This window comes from Brachyistius frenatus, unplaced genomic scaffold (genome assembly GCF_029030835.1).
Source record: "Brachyistius frenatus isolate BFR_SWC_R1_liver_20210118 unplaced genomic scaffold, ASM2903083v1 Contig_63, whole genome shotgun sequence".
NCBI lineage: Eukaryota > Metazoa > Chordata > Actinopteri > Embiotocidae > Brachyistius > Brachyistius frenatus.
The window spans coordinates 254996-271550 of NW_027210662.1; positions in this window are offsets into that span (position 1 = coordinate 254996).

Here is a 16555-nt window from a genome sequence, read left to right on the forward strand (position 1 = left end):
CTCAGTCAACCCTCTTCTGTATATTTGCTCAGACAATCATCAATAAGGTACTCCCTCTCTGAGCCTGATTCCCAGGTTAAAGTGACTGTCATGTGCATGAGGGCCTACTAATCCTCCACTACAACTAGACCTGTACAGTAATGTTTCAAAGAGATTGACACGTCTGGGTCAGTGATGACAAAAACCTTTCACTGTATTCCTTACATTCTCCAAACAGATCTGACATATTTATAATATTCACTATAAATGGTTTATTCAAGGTAATTATCACCTCTTCAGAGAGTTTTGATGCAGTTTACCTTTAGTTTTTGACTTTACAGTCAAAAAGTAAAAATTAAATAAAAAATGTTTGCATACAACTGTCTGTCACTGATCACACTGCCACAATTTTTTTTAATAAAGGTCAACATTTCTGTTCAAATCATAGATATCTAAATATTTACTATTATTACAATAGGCATTTTCTAAGAATTTAGGGCCTGAATTGAAATTTCTCCGTCTACATTCAGTAAAGCTCAAAGAAAAGTATGTTTTTGGACATGCGTGCCTGATTGATAAATATATTTAGAAGATTTGTGACCTGCTCATTCTGTCTCAGCATCCCTCCATTTCCCTCCATTTTGGTTTTCTGTCTCCAAAGAGGAAACCCATGTAAACCAGATTCTAGTTTGAAAATCCTTTTAGAACGCAAAAGATTAAATCACTAATTTTGGTTTGTCATCTGTCATTGATTCAGCTATGATTCTGCTTCAGTGGCATATCACTGCTAATGCTACTGTATGTTCTTCTGTTTATTTTTTTTTAACAAATCGCTGCTGCTCTTCTTCAGTTAAGAGATATCATAATTTATTCCACTGCAAACATAAAACCTTCAGTAAAGTGCACTGGAAGAAAGCCCTGTGTTCTGTGACACAAGCCCTTGTCCCGGATTATCACTTAAAAAGCACTTCCCTAATAAAAACATTATGAAATGTCTTGACCTCAAGAGTTACACTTTTAAATTGGCTTGATCAACAGAAGCGTTTCTATTCTGGCAAACACGGGGCCTGAGGATTTGAGACTTTGAAAAAGAGACTCATGCTGAGAGGAAGCTAAAGTTCCTCCTGGCATGAAAATGTTGAACATTTTGCAAGATACAATGATCCACCCTTACAAGTGCATCTCATTCACTCTCCCGATTCCCTCCACAGTCACACATAAGAATTGTGTTTCATGGTCTCTCTCAGGCTCCCCATTCCTGATTTCCATTCTGCTCTCTCCAGATTTTTGTGTGTGATTTCTTTCACGGCTTTTTATATTTTGGCAATAGTATGCAAGCAGAAATGTGGAGTACATTTAAATTTAACATCCACATTTTGGGTATAGTTATACTATACTGAAAATACTTCCAAATACACAGAACGAGCCAATGGAAGGCAGAGGGTCATGTTTTGTGATGTGGTGCTCATCCAGGGCTTCACAAAGGATTTTGTTTCCTAATTTCCTTTATAATTTGGATGACTAATTCCTTTACTGTGGTCCTCATCACTGGAAACCTCACTTTGCTGGAGTTCTACTTCTCATGTCAGTATAGCCACAAAGGTGCATGTGACATAATCTCTGTCAGACTGTAGATGCTGAAAAATATATGAGAACACATCCATCTACACAGAATTGCATTAAGGTGCATAAAGCATTAACAGAGCTGCTATCCGTATCCATGTCTATTTTGGTACATGTATATGCAGAATAGTAAGGTGCCTTATAGGTTTGGGACCAAAAAACAGGTGGTTAGGTTTGAGAAAAGATCATGGTTTGACACGGTCGCCACTAAGTTTGGTTTAAACACCAAAACGACCTGGTTAGTTTCAGGAAAACATCTTTAAAATAATGACTTTTACATAAGTAGCGTTACTTACTGAACTTAAGTTATTTAACATACGTTACATAAGTTGAATATGTTATGTTGCTGGATGTAGATAACTTAAAATACTTTAAAGAAATCCACATTGACTTTCGCTTTCTCACATACTCCAACACTGGTTGCCTGGGTGAAAGTCCTGTGTTGTTACATCCATACTCCCCTGATTTACTTGGACATTATCACTTTGTTCAAGCAAAATATACTCTGGTGGATACAAGGGTGTATTACATGCTGTGTCTTGATACCTGGGTGCTATTTGCCTGATAACAGGGAGTTTAAACAGTGTACAGGTGAGTTCAGACAAACATTTATACAATGTTATTTTATAGTTTACCTGACAGGATTGTGAAGAAGCTGTAAAAAGTTGTAAAATTGTGTGAAAGTTTTATAATAACTTGCTAAACTTTGATAAACCTGAGGATGTAACTCAAACTGGATGTCCTAAATTGTAGCATTGTTGCAACGTCCCTCACGAACACAACCTCTCTAGACACAGTGATAGTTTTTGATGCACATAAGTGTTACAGATCTATTCTATTCTATTTAATTTTATAATTACAAAGTATATATGTATAGACATTATTTACATCCTCACGAATTGACCTTTTAAAACTACTAAGTGTGTGTTGTTGTCACACCACACTATGCAGTCACACAGGATTGTTCCGATTTTCTTCCAGCTGTCTGCCAAGGAGACTAAAAACCCATCAGCCTTGGCCTCTTTACAGGACCCTAAAGTGCCCAGTGGAGGCTTCGAAGCCTGACAACTGTGCCACGCCGGGGCCACAACTCCATTTAGGAATGCCTTGAAACATGATGACCTGAGGCTACCGGCTCCTGTCGGACGTCAAGAACTTTCTCATCAGACGGTGCAGCAACTACACTCCACTTCTCTGTCAGAGTGTATTTCTGGGTCTCAGTCACAGTTTTTACCTTCGTTTTGCACTTCTGAAGGGAAATGAAGTTAATTATGGACACTCCATCTGCAGTGAGGGTCCGGATGCAACATGGATTAGCATCTTGGCAGGGAATCAAAATAACTACAGGCAATGGAAGAAACTCTGGTGGAGCAAAATAATAAGCAAAGCCAAATGTTGCATGTAGTCAGTGTTCTTCACGCTGCAGCTGACATTCATGTGAAGAATGCTTCCAGCATAATAAACAGCCATTTTTTAATTGCATATATAAAGTAATATCAAATATATTGGTGTGTCTTGAGAAAGAATATTTTTGTATAGAAGAAAGCACTATTCACTCTTACCCAACCATTTTGATCCCAGAAATTGAGAAAAATCTGTAGTGTAAAATGTTTTGAAATTGTGGACCTCATGACACACTAAAGTACTTCACATCCATACTCCAAACCCAAACCTCTTTTGTATTTTGATGGAGTCTCAAAACTGCCTTGACTTTTTTTCTTTAGCAAGGTTAAGGCTGATGTTACTAACTGCCCCATCTGAATCAGGCTGAGTAATAATGCGTTAGAAAGGAGAAGTCAAGGATATGTTAATAATAACAATAATAAACTTTATTTGTATAGCACCTTTCATACAAGAAATGCAGCTCAAAGTGCTTCACAGCAAGATAATGAAATGCCGTGTTCCACATAAAAACAGACACAGAGGAACACCCAAAAATACAGAACCCCCCTCCTCCCCAAAAAAACAGATAAAATGCACAAGAACAGATCAAATGCGTGAGAAGAGATCAAATGCATATTGCTCATTTCATATTTTGACTATATATTTTGATCTACTCGTATTAAATTTATGCATTTTATCTGTTTCTTATGCATTTGATCACTTCTCATGCATTTGATCTGTTCTTACGCATTTTATAGTTTTTTTTATTGGGGAGGGGGGAAAAAACAGATCAAATGCGTAAGAACAGATCAAATGCGTGAGAAGTGATCAAATGCATAAAGAGATGTGTGTTTTGAGCTTTCTTTTAAAGGTATTAACTGAGCTAGCTTCCCTGATATCTGCAGGTAGTTTGTTCCACAGCTTTGGAGTGTAGCTGACAAAAGTTGAATTCTCAATTTTCTTTCAGCTGTTGCTGGGAACCTCCAATAAACCAGCAGCAGATGATCTCAGTGTTCTTGAAGCAGCATAATTAACTAAAGAGTTAGAGATGTAACTCAGTCCGAGCCCATTAACAGTTTTGTATGTGAGGAGGAGAAGCTTAAAGACAATCCTGTGTCTTACAGGCGGCCTGAGTAGCCAGAACTGGACTGATGCTTTTCTCTTCTCTTGGTTCTGGTTAATAATCGAGCTGCAGAGTTTTGGATGAGCTAATGTCTCTCTGTTGTTTTCTTTGTTAGGCCAGTAAAAAGTGCATTACAGTAGTCCAGTCAGCTAGAAGTGAAGGCATGAATCAACTTTTTAGCATCTGTCTGATTTATAAACGGCCGCAGCTTGGCGATGTTTCTAAGGTGGAAAAAAAATAGTTTTCGTCACCTTGTTAATGTGGACCTTGAAACTTAGATCAGAGTCTAAGATTACACCAAGACTAGTTACCTCTGATTGTACCCACGGAGTTAGTTGCCCCAGATCTTTTTCTACGATTTCTCTTTTTGTTTTGGGGCCGATTAGGAGGATTTCTGTTTTATCCTCGTTTAATTTGAGGAAATTATTGCTAATCCGTTTATTTTTTGCTAAAAGACATTCAGGGATGGAGCACATAGCTGCATCATAATTTGGTTCAGTGGCGATGTACAGTGGTGTATCATCTGCAGAACTATGATAAAGACCAGTTGGGGCCATGTGAATGTTGACTGGGTGGATATTTATTAAAACAAATGGATGAAAAGTGACATTAAACAAAAGTGTAACTGCCAAAATTCAAATAAGAAAACAGAGCACCATCTTATACCCTCTTCATGGGTGGTGCTTCAGCCCTGTACCTGACACAGAGGATGCATTGCATGATAATGCAGCTCTTTCCTGCAACAAAAACTTCTAATAAAATCACAAAGATTGTAATTTGTGACTTTCCTCCAGAATGGCACAAATTCTGCTGTGATACTCCTTTATTAGCAGAATAACATCATTTGTCGGTGCACATTACTAACTGCTAGAATTAATGTTTGGTTCGGCTTTGATTTAGTTGGGTTAGGATAAGAAGCAGTTTGAAATAAAATAATGGTATTATAAGTAGGAAATCAATAAATAAACAAACTGTGGTCTCCCATGGCAATGTCCCAGATTTTGTTGAATTATCCCTCCCAATGTGGCTGTACATTAGGCAACTTTCTTTGTTCATACCAACAGACAAGATTCTGCAGGACAGTACACCTGGCCCAAAACCGGACCAATGTCTGACATAATGCCATAATAAAATAAAGAAGAGGAACTGGACAAATGGTTGTAGGATGGAAGTCAAATTTTTGGACATTTAAAACAGCTAGTGATATAAAAGCTATTGATTGAAAATTGTACAAATAGGTTTGTAAAATGAAATGTCTACTTAGTTAACAGGCTTACCTGGCAATTGGCACCATGTTACCTTTGAGAGCTTTATGTTACTCACCATTAATTGCAAGAAATGGTTTACAATAGTGGAGAAAACATCAGAGGGAAGGACATGGTGTGGTAAAAAGAAAACAGAGAAACTAGCCTGACTACCTAGTGTTTGTGGTTATCTCACCAGGTACCATAATCCAACAAAAAGCCAGGCAGTAGTCATTATATCACAACAGTACCAATGACAAATGTTTTTTGACGTCGATGGTAACGAAGGTGTACAATATATAGGCCTACAATAATTTTGACCACCGTTGAGAGCGTACCAGTAATTGTCTAGTCCCACTTTGCTGTCTTGGCACACCTTATTTCCTCATTATTATTGTTCTTTTGTTCCTGCTCTATGGTAACATTCCTCTTTTTTTCTCCTCACTTGTATGCATGTCTACAGACGATAAGACACACTTGCTTAAACACTAAATTAACCGAATATGTTATTTTCAGTCCAGCCAAAGTCACACAAGTCACACAACCATACAACCCTTATCCACTATTGCAAGTGCACTTGTAATTTTCCTGTCTCTCAGTATTATTTTGTCCCTGTGTAAAAAATAAACAATTGACCCTTTTATGAAGTGACAGTAAGAGTTTGGTCAGATTTAAGCACAAAACTATCTTGGTTTGTTTCAGGAAAAGACCAAATTTGGGCTGAAATACATACTTTTCTGAATGTTAGAGGACCTCCATCTATCATCCATTCACTGCAAAAGAAAACACGATAATTTACTGTAAAGATTTAAGAAAATAATTGTCAAGCTGATTTTTTTGTTTCCTTTAAAACTGACACGGTGAGAAGTCTTAACTGGAAGAAAGAGAATTATGTCTTCATCCCTAATACTCATCTTTAGATTTCACGTAGCAATATTTACCCGCGTAAACTTTCTTCAAAGGAAGTGAGCTTTGCAGCAGCAAAAACAACGATTGCCTGCCTGTTTCTGGATGTCTATGTATTCACTGAAAATGACCCGCCTCCAACTCCTAATGCAAATTCTATCAGACGTTCTATGTCTCCTCCAGAAAACACCAACCTTTGATCACAAGTAATAAGACATTTTTTCCTTAGCTTCAGCAAATGTGACTGAAATATTTGAGTTCATGGCTTGAGGCGAAGGCTTATATGAGAAAGTTTAGTCCGCTCACTGCAGAGGAGTCCCAGACTCTGACAGAGGGTCTAAAAGTGTTTGCCTTCTGTTCTGCATACTAAACGCTCCAACACTATCATGCTCCCCTTCTATCAAATCTCACTCCATTTCCCTCTATATTGCTGTCTATTTATTTCTGTCGCTCTCTACCTCCTCCCTGCTTGCTCACCTTTCTCCACGAGCACACACCGGCTATAATTCATGTTTGGAGAATCTCTTTGAGTTGTATCTGAAGCAGCAGCGATTTGAATAAGTGTTTGATGTGTTTTGATGCCATTGAACATTTGCAGTATTTGTAAGCAAAGCATGAAAATTAACCAAAGGGTCGCAGAGGTTGGAAGAGTTTAATTTTCATCTACAAGAAAATATTTTACACAAATTGAGTTGTTCATTCAAATGTATAAGTAAAACATGTCTAAAACAGTAAACACACCATGTTACATGTTGATTTAATGCTACATATTTACCATATTTACGATCAGTGACATCCACCAAAAAGCACTGCCATTGTAAAGTCCATTTTCTTGCTCATAAAATATTTGAAAAGCCAAAAGTTTAAGTATTTTACATCCAGTAGTATTTACTTTATGTTTACTAGCTTGCAGTCTTCTTCCCTGCTTCTATGGCACATTGTTTGCCACTGTCTGCTGCATGGTGGAACAGTGTGACATTCCACTTCGTAGGACTGCATCATACAATGTGCATCCATGCATATGCATCCCAATAAACTAAATGAAGAATCATTGATACAAAAACAATACTAGACATCTATAACTGGGATGGGAAATTTCATGTTCTCTATATATTGATTCAGTGCAAATCTAGATTACAAAACCAGATGCTGTGTGAACCAATTTTTCCGGCTACTGTGCGTGCCTCACTATGATCCAAACATTTGACTCATTATGGAACCTTCCTCGTGGAATACTGAATCCCAATCATTCAATCTTTTGTGAATGGGATCTTGTGATTCAACCGCCCTTCATCAGTTTCAGTGGTCTCATGAGCCAACTTCAGAATTGTGACTGTATTGGCTTCAGCCTCCAGAGACCACTCTAAAGGTCATATCAGCAGGACCTTCATCCTGATCCTCTTTTAAACGATGAGGATCATGGTTCTATTTTTGCCATTAGTGCTATCATAGCATGAAATGCTGCAAAGGGATAATCTTCAAGCATTTTAGAAGGGGTGGGGGGTAGAGATGGGGGGATGAGGGTGGGGGGTGGGGGGTTTAGGCTTTCACCATCCACGGAAGGTCAAAGTCTATGAGGCTATCACAATGTTTATACTACACTGGAAATGATGCAGGGATGCATTGGACACAAGGTTGGAAAACAATTCTCAAATATTGCAAGATTTATTAAAGAGAGGAAGACGAGGTAGATGGCCATCAATACCGAGGACCTTCACCTGATGAGGACCGTCCTCTCTGACTCATACCAATGTTTTAACTTAACTTGTTTTGTCCATAAGTCTGTAAATTATATATATATAAAAAAAAATTGGACTTCCTGACCAGAACAGGGGTGAGCTGTGTATTTCAGAGGGGGATAATCTTGTTATTTATGTGGGCTTAGCCGCTCATTATTTTTCAAACACGCCTGGATTTGGGAATGTAGAGTGGCAATTTGTTTTCAATCCTAATTCAGCCAAATTAATGCACGTATGTTCATACCCAGGCCTGAACCAAGGGACAGCGAGTCCCCACCAAAGCTGCAACTGGAAGCTGCAAAGCTTTTTCAGTAGATTAGGCCGATATCCAATAGGATTTGGTCTCGCGCACCTCATGAAAGCACTGTGTAAATGGGTCCATCTAATGATCCAACTTAATATGATTAAAAGGAATAAAGCTAACCATATACACATGCAGCCTTTTCCTCTCTGCGGGTCAGTTCTCTCTCTCACACACACACACACACACACACACACACACACACACACACACACACACACACACACACACACACACACACACACACACACACACACACACACAGAGTGCATTACCCAGGGCCTTTCACATTACCCGGTTCCATGCCAGTTTGTGTGGCAGCAGCACACGCAGAGTCCCGTAATCGGCCCCAGACCAAATGTCCACAGTCTGACAACAGACTCACACTATGCCCACATAAAAAACACCCACTAGCGCTCGGAGTGGCTAATCCACTGTAACGTAACACACAAACACAAACCAGTTGGGATGAATATGAAGTGATACACTGTAAATTCATGTGTTATTTATGTATGCAGAATTTCTCTTTTTGTATGCATTTCCTGAAGCGGTTTCTTCTGTGCTAAATGGATATGGTTGGGAGGGTTTTTGCGCTGCAGATACAATAACATGCTACTCTGAAACTGGTATAGCAGCTACAGTTCCTGGAACGAGTGGCCCTTAACTTCACAATACCACATTCAACTTTCAACTCTGAGCTTTAATTTGAATGGGTTTAAATCAGTATAGATAAAAGCGTATGTAATGTAGCACCCAAATTGCAAGGGTTTAAAAGTAATTTGACAATTACCACCTAAATGTTTCTTTGGCAAGGGTGTGTCAAAGTTCATTCACAGTCAAGCTCACACTCAGACCTGATTGAGAATTGAGAGTTGCAATTTCCTTTTAGGTGGAGCTGTCTGTCAATATGCAAGTGAAAAGGATACGAAAGAAGCTCAAAAATGTTGGAAGGTATAGTTGGTTCTTCAAATTAAACAGTCAGGTAAACTTTTAAAAAGCACAGGCATGAAGGAAAAAATTAAAAATGATCCCACATCTGGTACAGAGGAACACGAGTCATGTATATCACTGGAAATATTTTTTTGGTGAAGAAAATAACTTTCATGACTAAACAGCAAGTCAAAGGGATGTAGTTTCCTTGTGTGGGATCAAGACACAATTTCTTGACTTTACCTTAAATAAATCCACCACAATAGGAAAACTCCTTGTAAACCCAAGTGGCAGCAAACTGTAATATAACCTAGTGGTTTGTGAAATGCCATTTTAAAACCTATGCTGTGTTCCAAATGGTGTACTTAAGTAGTTACAGTCACTATTTTGAGTGTAGAAGTGTGTTCACACTGTCAAGTATGAACGCATGCAGCTTAGTGTAACCAGATGGTGGACTTATAATGGTCCACAAATTGAGTATGAAATGATGGGCATTTTTGACACTAAATGATTGTCTTTATAGCTACGTAGATAAAAGGGACGGACCACCGACTTAAAGTATTTTCAAATCAAGGTGGCCAAGGAAGCTGCAGCTGTTGCAGAACACCACACAAATGTGTTTATTTTTCATTAAGTCCCACCATAGTGCCATTGGACACGAGCCATCAGAGTGTTCATTGAGTGCATGAAACAGAGGGCACAAAAACACATTCATATCTGGGTAAAGTAATAATAGCTGGCAGATATGGTGGCGGGTGAAGCATTCTAATATTAGTAGTTAGTTTTGGTAAGTGCAGAACAGCAATGTGTGGTTTGAAACCACACTACCCTGTCGAAATCCGAGTACTACACAAGTAAGTGTACTAACACATAGGATTACTATAGGTGAGTGTACCAAGGGAAATACGTCATTTGGAACACAATATTTAATGAACGCCATCTTGTTTTTTTGGAGCCAGAAGGGACCACATCTGGACAAGGGGTGAGTCTGACTGGGAACCCAGAGGACACTCTTTCTGCCCACCTACACCATAAACCTGACTGAACCCTAGGGATGTCAAATTAGGCACGCCTCCATACATCTCTCACAATTTCCCTTTTAAACCCAATATCTGATTAATTATGGAATTATTTTGAAAATCCATCTCTGTCCAGGTGGGCTTACATTACTTACAGTAAAGTGGGTCTGTTGCCAACTACCATTACTGGATGTTTAGAAAAGCAAATGGCACTGCATTTGTACATGTCAAATTACATAGCCCATGAGAGCGAATCCCAAAAAGATAGCTTATTTACATTATTTACGTCTATTTAAAAATATCATGAATCATCTTAAATAAAACGACAGGGTTGAAAAGTGTCAGTCTTTTCATTAAGACCAGCCACTGTCCAAAACCATAAGTCACAGAATGAAATATAACCACATGACTCAGGAGTAACATGTTGCATTAATGTACTCTCTACTGCTAAGCCATCTTCACAGGCAGAACATGCTCTTAACCGGGAGAGCTTGGCAAGCCAACGTTTCTTGATGTACCTCAGGGGCTTAGGGGGACTGATGTCCAATTCTTTACACTTCCATGGCTCCAATTTTCACTCTCTAATGGAGTGAAACATGTTTCAGTACTAAGGAGTTAAAAAAAAAAGAAAAAAAAGGAGCTCCTACTGCCTACAGCACTGTGAGGCGTTAGTCACAAAACAGTGAAAACATAAAAGGATCTTTTTATTCTGTTGATTCACTGATTAAAGAGTGATTCTCCTTTAGAGCCAGTTTGCCTGAGCCGTACTTTATTATTTTTCACTGGTTTATAAAAACGTCCACAATGTATTTTTTTTTAAAATAAATGTAAACAAAGCCTCTTTCTGTCAGTCAGAACGTGTTTGTAATCTTTTTTCTATTTCTCACCAGGACTGGCTCTCAGTTCCGCTCCTCTACTGCCAATAACCTACTAGTGCCTCGCCACAGGGTGAATCTGTCCTGCTGTTCACTCCTGTAAATATGACTGATTCCTTTTAATCCGCACCATTGTGTACTCATTCCTCACTCAGGTTCTCCCAAATCTTTTCATTCTGGGGTTTAGACAGTGAAGAAAGCAGAAAAGGAAAAAAAAAAAAAATGGGAGGAGGCAGGGAAGGAGCAACTCGTGATTGCTGGAGTAACTCTAGCCCAAACCTATCTCATTAGTCTGTTTGTGATTAAAAACTACTCTCGAGCTGATATCATTAACCTGCCCACACAACCATACAGTCTCAATGGGGCCTTACAAACTAGCAAAAAGAAATGAGCTTGCGCCTTCTGCGTGAGATCTAAATTCACTCACTTTATTCACAGCTGCACAAACATAATCATGAACGGTGTTTTTTTTTTACATAGTGGTGGAAAATAAACAGGCATATATATTTTAGTTACTGGTTTGTTATGTACAAAAAGCAGCCTTTGACGGGGGTAAAAGAGGACATTTGCCATCTATCAGCGATTATAGTGGAATCTATAGCCTTCTCCCCACTGTCACCATTTATAATCCCTTCCTATTTTCCCTTATCTGATTGCGAACCCAGTCACAAGCTTCTCGGTGTGAGATTACAAACATCTGGCGGGTCATCTACACTCAAGCTGTTATGATAAACTCGGCAACAGCGAGGGCTTCTGGACAGCCATGGGGAAATTTAGTGATGGAATATCCCGTGCAATTGAAGTCCTAATGTAATGCTTAGTCATTGCAATGAGACCCACCACCTAATGCCCTGCTGGTGTGGATATGTGATTAAAAAGCGTAATCTGAGAGGTCTGTATAGACTGATATGCAGTATATCACTTCACAGCCAGAGATTCTCCTCGTAGCTGCATTTTTTTCTTCATCGTTCTCCAGTCGAGTAGGGTATCAGAAATGTTGTATTTAGACAGTGTTAAGTGAAAGAAAAATATAAGACCGTGGAAGTTAAAAGAAAATATTGAAATGGTGATGGGAAGAAGAATTATACGCTCCTCCCAAATGTTATAGTATATGTAAAGCCATTACCATCCTCAGATCAAAAAGGCTGTTGAATCTCATCCAAAGCTTCCAGTGCACAGGATCTGGCAAAAGATCAAACCAAGTTCCAAATGGAGAATTTAAGCTTTTTAGAAAGTTCTTGCAGGGCTGGGCTGCTGACAGTCAAAGATCATTATGCAAGTTTACATTAGATCTTGTGTGCTAAATATCAATCTTTAATCTTTAATCTAATTGTGCGGCTGAAAGTTGATGTAGTTTGATTTAATCCATAAAACAATTTAGCGAGTCAGGGATGTAGAGGATGGATCCTAATGATCTCCTGACTTTCATCCTGGTGACATCAGCAGGTTTAAGTTTTTACATTTGCAGTTTAATATGTTAGACCTACTGGGTGGATTGATGTAAAATTTGATCTAGACCTTTGTGTTCCTTGTCCAATAACTGTTGTGATCCCTCAACTTTCCACTCAGTCAGGTCAGAATTTGTCCAATACTTTGGTTTATGATTTAAACACCTGCAAAGCTCATGGCAGCCTCAGCTGTATTTAGTTTTTAGTGCTAAATTGCAAAAGTGAGCATATTCATCCTAAACTCAGATTTTGATTATGGTAAGCCATTCACCTGCTTAGAATCAGTATGGTACTCTTACTTTGAGCATGTGATCATGCATTTAACACAAAACATTTGTGTGTTTTCAGTCCGAGGCTCCTTCAGTGCCGCTGTAATGAGGACCATCACAGCAAGTCACTCATCCTGCCAACCGCAATAACAATATACTGGATAATGACTCCTCTGCTCATCGTTTGAGTGGCAATGCATTTTCTATCCATCTACCTATATCTGTCTGTCTGTCTGTCTGTCTGTCTGTCTGTCTGTCTGTCTATCTATCTATCTATCTATCTTTTTTTTTGGTCTTCTTTTTTTTTTGCCAGATGAGGCTACATGGCTACATGTCTCACAAAATATGTTTTTAATTTCCCCCTGAATCTAAAGAGAAGTGTATTTTCATTACTAATTAATAATAATTTCAATAATTTCAGAGACAAGTAAGTAAGTATGCAGATATCTGAACAGCAAAATGTGGCTTTGACCAGCTAATCAATTCCCGAGTGCTAAATCGAACTCTTTTAATTCCAGTTTCCATCTACTTTCATCGAGGCTGAAGAAGGACAGCTGCACCATAAACTGAGATTTTACACCGCGGGCAAAGCTGTGACTCCAGCCAAGCGCGTGTACTCCAATGAGCACCTGAGATACAAATTATGCATTCATGCTCTCAACCCACACTGCTTCATCTCCTTCTAACAACTTCTTAGACATTCAGGAAACAGAATTTCACGAACACCAAATAAAACTCTTGAGTGTAGTGTGAGACTCGACCAAGGAAACTTTCAAATGAATCCCCCTGCTAAGGCACCCCGCAAGGTCTCTATCAAATTTTTACTGTTACCTCACAGCTAGTAAGCACTGCAGTGCAGATGCAAAGATTTTCCAGGAAAGCGGAAATGAAGGGGAGGGAGTCAAACACAGTCAGAAGGAAAGAGACATTAATAAACAAATCGTGAATCCTCCATGTCTCTATTATCCAACCCTTTCTTTTTTGTTATTCTCACCCAAATCTAACAGCTGGTGGCACACACAGGGAGAGTTTGTTTTGATGTTTGTGAAGAGTTGAGGCAATTTATTGGACAGGGATTTGGCAAATCAGAATTCATTGCAGAAACTTTCTGATCCTGGAGGTTCAAGGGCTCTGGATAAACAAGACTGATTGTTTCAGAGACATGCATATATTACCCCTATTTGAGCCTGAGCTATTACACGCAGACAGCTATGGGAATATAAGCCAGACTCATATCGAAGGCATTTTGCAGGAAAACATGGCTCGATCAGTGGATTTCTTTATGCAAGTGAAGCAGGAATAGAGAGACGTTTCTTACAAAATGCTCGAGCCTTGATACATGACAGATGTGATGTTAGATGTCTTGAGTCCTGCTCAGACAATATGCATAACAGAGTAGTTCGTCAGGGGCCAAAATGAAAAGAACAGCTGTCATGTTGCCTTCTCATCATCAACGCTTGTAATGATAGCTGACAGCAAAACACTGGAAATATTAAGATGAGACTTAAAATATCACAGCCAACATCATATCTATCCTTTAAGATAACCTCAGAATTCAATGTGTGTGTGTGTGTGTGTGTGTGTGTGTGTGTGTGTGTGTGTGCGTGCGCGCGTGCGTGCGTGCGTGTGTGTGTGTGTGTGTGTGTGTGTGTGTGTGTGTGTGTGTGTGCGTGTGTGTAGGAGGCGGGCATCTCTAATAATACCACGCATAAGGTGCTGACAGGCTGAATTCACATTTTGCCACACACTTCAGAGGACAAGAAATGTAATATGTATGCAGTTCACGTAAGGAGCACCCAGTTAGTTCACCAACTTTCCTCTAAGACTGAGCCTGCATTTGAGATCATCTTTTTCCAGAGCACATGCTCTCAGTGAGGTTATTTAATTTGCAAGCTTTGTCACCGGTAAACGTCCCCTATCAGACACGTGGAAACTACCTTGAGTGGCGATAAGTAAAAAATGTTATTGCCCCATTGCACCAAATGTTCATAATATATGTTCAAGGAGATAGCCTTAATGGGGTTGTTGATCAATACCAATGACTCAACGATTACTACGTGCTGACATTTCTGGCCTTCCAAAATAGGAATAAAATGTCTGGGCCCAGAGGGATCTCAACTGAAGTTGTGTTTGTGCTAAAACAGGAGTTTATTGTTGGTTTAAGGTTGGAATAAAGATCTCGTATCACCACGACTCAGCAATCAGGTGAGGTACTGTCCAACTCTACCACAAGAGGTGGATTATGTGCTGCCAGATTAAAAATACAGTATTTGTCAGCCATGAACCCAATCTGGCTGTCAGTGGCCTGATATTACATTTTTTCACAGCAACATATTTCAACTGCTAGACCTTCAGAGATGTAACATGAAGTGCAAATGCTGCAGTCGAAAAAAAAAAAAAAACATTAAAAAAAAAAAGGTGCCTGTTGAGTTTTGTTGTAAACACAGAACATTTCATTTCATGTTAATCTCTGAAAAGCATGTGTATCTTTGAGGTCTAACAAATGTGTTGAATGCATCTTCTCCCTCTTACAGATTTAAAGTTTTAAACTCTTGTTGTTTACATTCCTGTTTACTTGGTACCAGTCTTATTATACCCTGCCTTTGCTGGTGCACTTCTGTGTTTCTTGGCTTGCTTCCACCACCTGTAGATGAGAGCAATACTCTGAAAACATTGGCGTCACCAGTGAGCTGCACAGGAACAAACAAAACAGTTCTCACTCATCAAAAATATTGATCCATAGTACGACCGAAGGGGAACCGTTGTTCATGGTAAAATCATGACAGCACATCAGATATCATATCAGTAAAAAAGGAATTCTGTTCACAAATATAAAAGCGGACAAATGCAAGTGAGATGTATACTCTATCAAGGAATTCATGAATGCTGTGAATTAGCGAGAACCATTTATCAGAGCCAAAAACCTTTTTCATGAAGTGGTTCAGGTCTGTCAGTGATTATTCACAGTACATACTGTATTAGAGCTGAAACAAAAGGTTGATTCGTTCATCCGTCAGTATTGATCACCAACCCTTTTGACTGATTCATTAATTGTCAAGTAACAATGTAAAACAAACAAACACAAAAATTATCTCTTCAAAAAAAAAATTCAAAAATGTGTCGATTCACTGCTTCTCCCTGTTTTAAATTATTTCAAAGTGTATCTCTTCATTATTTATTCATTATCATTGTTTTAAAAGGCAGTTTATACTTCCTGTGGTCGGAGGTTTCCTTACTGTTAAAAGGCAGTTTTACCTCCAAGCTATTACTCACATGGGAATTGTTGAATTGTTGGCCTCCTCTCTATAATGTTGTAAAGTTCTTTTGGATTAAGTGCACTGGGGTGACTGTTGTTGTGATTTGGCACTGTACAAATAAAATTGAATTGAAATTTAAAATAATTAAATAAATAGAGACATTATCTTCGATCGCGGGGAATTTTGATTGGTGTTGTTTTTTTTTCTTTCTTACATTTAAAATATAAATGAACAGATAATGAAATAATAAATAATAATAATAAAAACAAATATTAGTTTGTGAACCTGAACAGAGACTGTAATTTTGTTCTTGTCCTGGTTGTAACTTTTCCCCAACAACATGTTGAACCATCCATCCTCCACCTGTCTCCTTCTCATCTGTTCTATCAGTTCTTTATTGAATCTGTGCATTGTGCAACATAAGCAACTCTTCTCGCCCTCCCTTGTTTCAGTGACGCA